Source organism: Pinus tabuliformis, chromosome 3_1 (assembly GCF_031772625.1).
Source record: "Pinus tabuliformis cultivar Carrire ecotype Pingquan chromosome 3_1, CPIR1, whole genome shotgun sequence".
NCBI classification, from domain to species: domain Eukaryota; kingdom Viridiplantae; phylum Streptophyta; class Pinopsida; order Pinales; family Pinaceae; genus Pinus; species Pinus tabuliformis.
Genome location: NC_142301.1, coordinates 919,769,969 through 919,778,803, shown reverse-complemented (window position 1 = coordinate 919,778,803; position 8,835 = coordinate 919,769,969).

The window sequence follows — 8,835 nt, the reverse complement described above, 5'->3', positions numbered from 1 at the left end:
GCTCAGATCCTTGGATACAATTCAGTATGACAGTAATCTAAATTTTCACAAAATTAGTCACTCTTTTGAATTTCAGATCCCCATATTTCAATGAAGCATGAGAGAAGAGGAAGGAAGGGGGATTTTTCAAGGCATATGGGAGATAACCCCAAACACCAAATTTCTTGGTTTCTAAGGAAAAATGGCTCGAATTCTTGAAAATCAAATTATGCTTGATATGTTGTACAAGGAAATAGTGTCCACAACACCTATTATGCAATTTCTCAAAGAGGAAGGGGGCAAATCCCTAACAGCTAACTTCACAGTTTTTTAATAAAACTACACTAGGAAATTATTCTCAATTAATCCAATATTCCAACCTCTTTCAAGCTAGTTAAATTTATATTCAAAAACTTATATCCATTAATCACATAAATATGGAATACACAAAACTACATATTTTCACAAGGAAATTTACATACTATCCTTTAAGAAATATGCGTCTCTAATCAATAAAATTGTTATAGTTCTTAATCATAACAATAATATGTGTGTGCATAAACCCACATATTATCACATCATTCATGAACTAAGTTATCACCAACACAAAACTGGTATTCATTCCATTAATATCATATGATACAGCCTGCAAATCTTATGTATGGAATCAATTTTCACAGGGCAAACATTCATTATAACTACATACATAAGATAGTTGTCAATCACGAATATAAAAGTGATCCTCAAGCATTCATTCATGAATATATAAGACCACACACCGATCAATAACATAACAAGGACTATCACATCCCATAATCCAAATATGCACAAATAATTATACTTATCTGAATGTATTCTGGTTGGTAATTGAAGGAGGGACCACTCTAGACCAAACCATAGGCTATCTACAGTGTAGTCTTTCTTGCAACTAACCACCCCTAAGTTGGATCCAAAGTATAAGGGGATGCTTTCATAGGGAAATTCACACCAAAGCTTGGTAGACACCCACAAGATGGAGTTCATTAGCCTAGTGTTTTAACAACTCACCTCCGGAATTAAGCACCATAGTAACTCTCTTACTTCTCTGAGCTCAATCCCAAGGCTTCACTGAAGGTCCAAATGGGTTATTGCTTTGTTCCAAGAGATTTAAACAAGTTTTTAGGTGGTTTGAAAATTTTGTTTTCATATAAAGCACTATAGGGGTTTGTAGTCCATTGTATAGGTGGTTTAACAACTCTTCCAGCAAGAAACAAAATGGCCCAGATTTCCTTGTCCAGGTGGTTTAATAGATTATACGACAAGCACCACAATGATTCTTTCATCCACTGAGCTTCCCATTGACAATTAAGGCTTATACACATGGTCTAGTAGCCTTAAACATCAAATACATGGAATATCACCCCAAATCGCTGATCATTGTGCTTAATCACACTCTAATAGTACGCAATCTTCATGCTTAGCTCCAATAGCTCCTCGCTCTTTCTCTGCAACCATCATGATTATTTGAATACTCTTCTCCACTAGTGTTGTCGAACTTTTTTCCGCCAATCTCCCTTATTTTAGTGATATATATATATATATATATATATATATATATATATATATATATATATATATATATATATATATATATATATATATATATATATATATATATATATATATATATATATATATATATATATATATATATATATATATATATATATATATTTGAGTGTGTGTGTGTCCTTAGAGTCTCATTGTGTATCTGATAAATCACTCCTTTGACTCTTCGATCTACTCAGGGAATTGGGCACTGCCCACTTTCTTTCATAGTCTCCCCAATCTGCCAGGGGAAATGGGCTCTGTCTTGTGCCCCTCACCACCCCAATCCAAATTATTGAATGCATGTTAGGTGGTGGATTCTCTTTAATCACATCTCTTACCAAAATATATCAGATAATGTGATTAGCCTACAACTAGTGACTCAATCATTTAATTCAGTTGGGTTATGGATTTCAAAACACACAAGAAAGCAAGTTTCCCTAAGGCTATGGACTTGTAAGGTACTCCTTCCTTCAATTGTTAGTAAATTATTTTTTATTTCTTAATCAACGTATCATCCAGTCGTGGCTCTCCACATTAGTGGTACAATCATATTCTCATATTACATAGATAAAATCAAAGTGAAGTATGTTATAAACCCCACCCCCTTAAAGGAGCACCATCCTTGGTGTACTATGAACAAAGAAAAACAAAACAAAAACTAAGCTTTATAATTACAACTCATACATTAATGGCATCTTCCATTTCTTAATTTGCCATTTTTAAGCCATGTTATTTCATTATCCATGGTCTAGTTACTTCTATACTATCTAGCATTCTAGGAAATTACATCTTGGTTATCTATTGCTCCACATGGCATCCAAAGGGAGTAGATTAAGCTCATTGTCTTCTTGACACACCCAATGCATTGTGTTCCAATGTCACCATAATGGCCTAGTCCCTAGGGTCTTCAAATCCATTACACTCTTGATGTGTTATTCTGATGTCACCTTGTAATCAATGTCATTTATCCTTGTTGGATAATTCATCAACTCATCTATATCACAGACATACGTTTCTCATGAGATTAATCATAATAAATTTAAATCAAATTAAGTTAAAATTTCAATAGGTAATTCTTTAACCTAATACTTATCTCTATGGTTATTATTAGCCTCCTTTTCCTCCACAGGTAACAAGTTTAGCTTATTGTATGCATTGAAAAAGCCCTCTTATGCTCACATCCTAGTGAGCATGTGAAAAATTTCTTATCCATTCAATTACTCCCCCTTCCAAGCCTAAGAAACCCCCATTCCAATAATTCTACCTATCTAAGGGTTTTCTTGCATGGCCCCCCATCAACTACTCACTCTTCCAAGCCCAGGAAACCCCCATTATGGGCAATCTACCTGGATGGGAGTTTACCTACATGGGATTATAGTTATATTAGTATAGCCAAGTGTCAGTATGGAATGCTCTATTATGTTGTGCATGGAGACTTATAGCTAAGTGTTTGTATAGCATGCTCCATTGTGTTTCTCATGGAATCTTAGAATCAAGGTGTCGATTATGACTTGCTCCTATGAAGTAATTAATGTGCCATAGGGCTGAAATGCCACCACAATGGTCTTTATCTTGGGATCATTGTTCCATCATTCCACCTATGTCACAACATTATGTTCCCATGAGATATACTCAAACATTTCAAACAGAAAATTTCAATTGCCCAAATTTATTTCATTCAAAAGCCAACTCTCATAAACATGAGACATTTATTCATGATGTTGGGATCCCTTGTAGGTGGTGATATTCTTTCATGGTTTTACCTATTTCACACCCCACTCCAACACTCTACATGCAATATATGCTTCCATTCAACCAAACAATTGTCAATGTGCATACATACAATATTCTCAGTGCAAAGATTCACAACATATCCTGAAGTAATCTCAGAATTATTACTCACATAATTTTCTTTCTGTCTCCATTGAATTTAAATAAATTGAAATTAAACTATAATAGCATCATCTATGTGCATCACATTCATTCTAAGCATTTAATAATACAATCAAACTTTTTGTTTTCCACGAGAAAATCTAGGTAGATCAACCCGAATGGATCTACCTGTCGGCCAAACTAGCAAGGCATAACCCCAAGGGCATCGAGGAGATTTGACCCTGTGACTTCCCGATAGGCGAGGTACTTAAAAACAAGAACTTGACCAACTAAGTTATCCCTTGGGTCTCAATAGATACAATCAAACTTTTATTCCAACAACCCCAATGAGTCGAAAATGAGATATGAATATCTTCAATTTCATAAGCAATTTAGTTCTCCATTTTGTTTTACATGCATTACAAAGGCCATTGCAATATTTCCATAATGAAGGATTCCTTCCTTACCCATAACCATGTTCATGCAATATATGCATTACTTTTGAAACAAAATATCTCAAATTCAATTGAAACAAATTCTTACCTAATTCCTTTCCTTTAACTTTTTGAGTTTGCTTGTTGTTTTCCCTACTTACTTGGCTACCATTGCAAGCATTCTCAGTTGAAGTCTTTTCAAGGATTCTAGCTAGATTTTAGCATTTATGCTGTTTCACTATTCAATAGTCCTTGAAATGAACTCAACCTCACATTTTAGTGACAACTCTATCAATTCAACTAATTACAAGTTTTCATAAATTGGACATTTATGTTAGGTATCAAATTCACATATTTAGATAATTCCTTCATTCATATACCAAAAAATATGCATATTGATATTAGCTTATATGTGCCATACTTGCATGTAATCCATGTTATTCAATCCCTATAATTTTAGAGTTAACTTTCAGCCTCTATTGTTTTTAATTATTCACTCAAAAAATATCATAAGCATAAGAAAGCAAGGCTACTTTCTTTCGTGTGATAGTTAACAACAAGAGATCATTCTTTCACTTTACCATATGAGTATTCCATGTGACAAGGAATCCCTTAGGTAACCTCACTGCATTATCCATAACACAACAAACACCAATTTCTTATTTTCTTACCATTCACACATTCATATTATTTCAAAGATAAAATATATTAACCAAGCACAGATTTAAATTAAGGGAAACTCCCTTCTTAATCCATTTTCACATATGTAACATTATGTAACCAGTTAAGTCCTTCTTGATTGATCCTTCATCCAAATCTATCCTATGATGTAGTTATGCAAGGTAGACTTCCAATTCTCATTAGGAATTTCATCAAGGTTAGCTATCACATGACTATGCATAGAAATTTTATTACATATAGAAATAAGTTTTTCTCAAATTATTTATCAGGTTTGCAACCCAAATTTATTTCTCATAACAGTTATGGGGTCAATTTTTCTTCACACTCTCATGCATATCAACTGTCTAAACATATAAAACCCACATCATTCACATATAATAAAAACAAATGTAAGAATTATATCAAGGTTATCAACGATGACAACTGCAAGTTCAAAGTCAGGATACATGACAATTAAACTATTAGAATAAATTGTATCCTCAGTGCATGAGCCTCTCCAGGCCCAATACTTGAACCTAATATCCAACACTACTTTGTATCAAAGCTCCAATCTTATTCCCAAATGTACAATGTTAAATCTTTTCTTTGATACCACTCTGTATCATATCTCTAAACTTTTTCTTTTAAGGACCATCCAGTCCAAGTCTTTAAACTGGGCTCTAATACCACTCTGTAACACTCCCTTCCACCCCCTTGGCTTATCTCGGCTATGGGAGGTGTTACCTATTGGTTTTGAACTAGTCTCCAAGATCTATTATGAATACAGGGTTAACAAAAAAAATATTTTTGTGATCTTTTGGAATTTAATTTTGATGCCATCAGAGTGATCAACTCGTCGAGAGATTTTTAACGATACAAGCTTTAACTCAAACCATGTTATGGATAAAAAGTTATGCCCATTCAAAGTTTACTAATAATAAGGGTCCACATTAGTTCATGGAGCTCATGTGGCCTTTACCTAGCCCATGTGGCACTGTTGTGGCTACTTACTTGTCTGTCAGGTCACCTTACTTGTCATGTGTCATGTTGGGGTATGAAACCACCTTGATCAAACAAATACTATTGTGGATACTCCACCAATGGTGGGTTTGAATTTGGGAAGGGAGCCCTGCAAAGAATCTTAGTTGTCAATCGGAGATGGGCAAGTTAGCGTCGATCCCAACCCCCCACCTCCTCCTCCCCCTCCCCCCCCCCCCCCCACAAACCTCATTAAACATCAACCCCGGGAGGGGGGGATAAATTGATATCGATCATGACAAGATTTCACCTCATCAACTTGCAATATTTTTAATCCCACTGCATGGGAAAAAGGGTGATATCATGCTCCATGTTTATGGGCCAATCATAGTGATTTCACCCCTATTGAAAAGAGTTCTAACCTACTTCGAATGTGGGGTGAAACCATCGAATTCCTGGTAGGGTCCACCTCCAAGCCATATCACCATTATACTATCACGTGGAATTTACATGTACTTGATTTGGCCCCAATGGAACTTCGATGCCAACATTATGTAGTGGTGTTAAGGTATTAATCCCTGACCAAATCCAAGCTTGCGCAACTATGCAAATTTTTCCATCTCGAATTTCCAAACTCCTGGATAATCCAATGAAGATTTCTATGGAAACACGATTCCACTAGCAGGCTAACCATCTAGCACCAATAACAAAATCCATTTCTAACTGTATCTGGGTTTTTGAAAGTTATGTACCTTTTTCCACCCCTAGATTCCTAGACTCCCAGATTCAATACCTATACAAAGTAGTGAGTGCAATCCCAACATTGTTTATGTTGTGTGGACCCTATGTGAAGGTTAAAGAGGCTTTTGTCTGGGCTTAGGTACATATGTTACATCTAGAATTATTTGACACTTGACACCCCTAGACAACCAAGATACAACCACATTACAAAAGGGCAATCTAGTCTCGAAGGCCTCTGGGCAAATTCCCAAAGAAACTACCTCCTGCCATCTCAAATCCCCAGATACAATTCAATATGATAATAATCCAACCCTAGAGTAATATGGGCTTTCAAAAAAGTGGTTACTCGTGTCAACATCGAATCCCCAAACTTTGATGATGCATGAAATCAAAGGAAAGAAGGGAGATTTTTCAATGAAAAGAGGAGACAACCCTGAATGGAAAATTTCCTAGTTTCTAAGGCATGAGGACCTGAAGTCCCGAAACTCAAATTCTGATTTATAGCCCATACAATGAACTAGTGTCCATGGCGCCTGTTATGCATGTTCTCAAAGAAGAAGGGGGCAAATCCCCAACACTTAACATCATAATTTTTCAATAGAACGACACTAGGATATTATTCTTGATTAATCCAACCCTGCAACCTCTTGTAGGCTATGAATTTATCTACATAATCATGAATATATATATCCTTGCAACCTAAATTGATTAAACTAGATCCAGGGTCTTGATCTCCATATCTCGATCCATAGTACGAATCTAGCCATGCGAGTGAATGTCTCAAAGTCAAACATGGTAGAAACCAATTGATTACCGGTTAATGATGTGAATCGTTAACAAGTGTGATAGAAACCACCAATAATGAAAATCGCTCTCAAGGTACTCTCAATACAATCTATAGGATGTGAAAATATGATCTAAAGTCGAACATTCATAGAATCATTTGATCGAAGGCCAATGATGAGAACCTATCGTCAAAGGTGAGAAACCTGCCATTAAGGCATGCATGCCTCAAGGTGCCGAAGGTTTCTAGATCAATTTCATAGATAATGCACTGATGTCGATAAGAAGCGACCTGTTGGAGGAAAGCCTATGACATGAAACACAATGTCAAGTTTTGAAGAATAGTTGCAAGGACTGACTCAGGGATGGCTGATGTGACTAAAGACTAAAATTTGCAAAGGAATATGAACTGAGGTTGAACTTCTCTTGAACACATAGCAACACGACAATTGACTTGGCAACATTTGAATCAATGATAATACTCCAAACCAGTTGAAGACTTTCAATGGGGTTCGATCAACTGTAAGACAAATGGATTTCCCAACCTAGACACGTGTGAAGGAGTGTCGTGTTCAAGAGAGACATACTGCCTTTACAATGAATGTAAAATGACTACCTTTTCCCAATTCTCCCCCACTATTATTGACAAGTACCTCTTTATTTTTTACAATCTTGAGGAGGATAACATATTCTTTTCCTCTAAGTGCCTCCTTTGGATGAGTCCTCCAAAGTATTTTTAATAAACCCTAAGAAGGAGTGGTTCGGTCTTGTTATGCTAAGTGAGTCCTATACTATTTGATTTTTTAATGAGTCCAGTAAAAGGGGTAACTTGATGTCGTTTTCATGTTTAAATAGTTTGAAATAGACACAGAAAGAAAACTCATTCAGTTATTTTACCATAAAGTTTTAATGAGCCCAGAGAATGTAAAGGTCAATGTTTTTCAATTTTATGGAGTTAAAAGAAAGACATAAGTAAACTCCAGAGTGTTATTTTTCGTAAATTTAGTCCCTTAAGCTCGAAAAAGGATAAAATAATGCAGGAGAGAATTCTATTGACCATAATTAATCGATGTATACCTTTTTCGTAAATAGTACAGTTCAGTCCATAAAAGGGGGTAAACTTACGCTGAGTGAACGATTGTTCATTTAATTTTACGAGTTCAAACAATAAAGTGCTCGAAAATATTTTCATCTTTCGAGAGTCTTAAAAGGGCTTAAAATATGACTCTAAGGTTTCGTTTTTTTGTGGTTTTCAAGGCCATGAAAAGTGATAAAAGTCTGCTCACAATCAAAATGATCCATTTTTATGTTGTAATATGTTCTGCACATTATACTCAATAAATTATCATGACTGCTCTATATTAGGGTAAAAAGCACTAAAAATTTGACTTTTAAAAGGTCATGGGCATAAAAAATAATATCTTTATCACCCAAAACTTATAAAGTTCAAAAAGTAATTTTATTTTTACCATTTTCTTTTTAACTAGTTTGAAAGTAGAAAGAGGGTTTTTTACCACCAAACTTCCGAGGCTAATTCCGAGCAAACCGGTGGACGAAATCATGAATCGTTTCCTCCAGGTAAGAGATCTCTTCAATATCTACATTTTCATCCATTTAAATTTAAATTTTAGGCTTTCATTTAATTTTTTGGGGGGTTTTAATGTTAAAAAGTCCACCCTCAGGCCTGCACGGTTTCTCTTCATTGCGTCCGCATAGGTCGGTAATTTTTGGTTTCCTGGGAAACAGAGTCTGCATGAAAACTCTTTTGAGTAACCACATAGCTGTGCTCTATTTACCA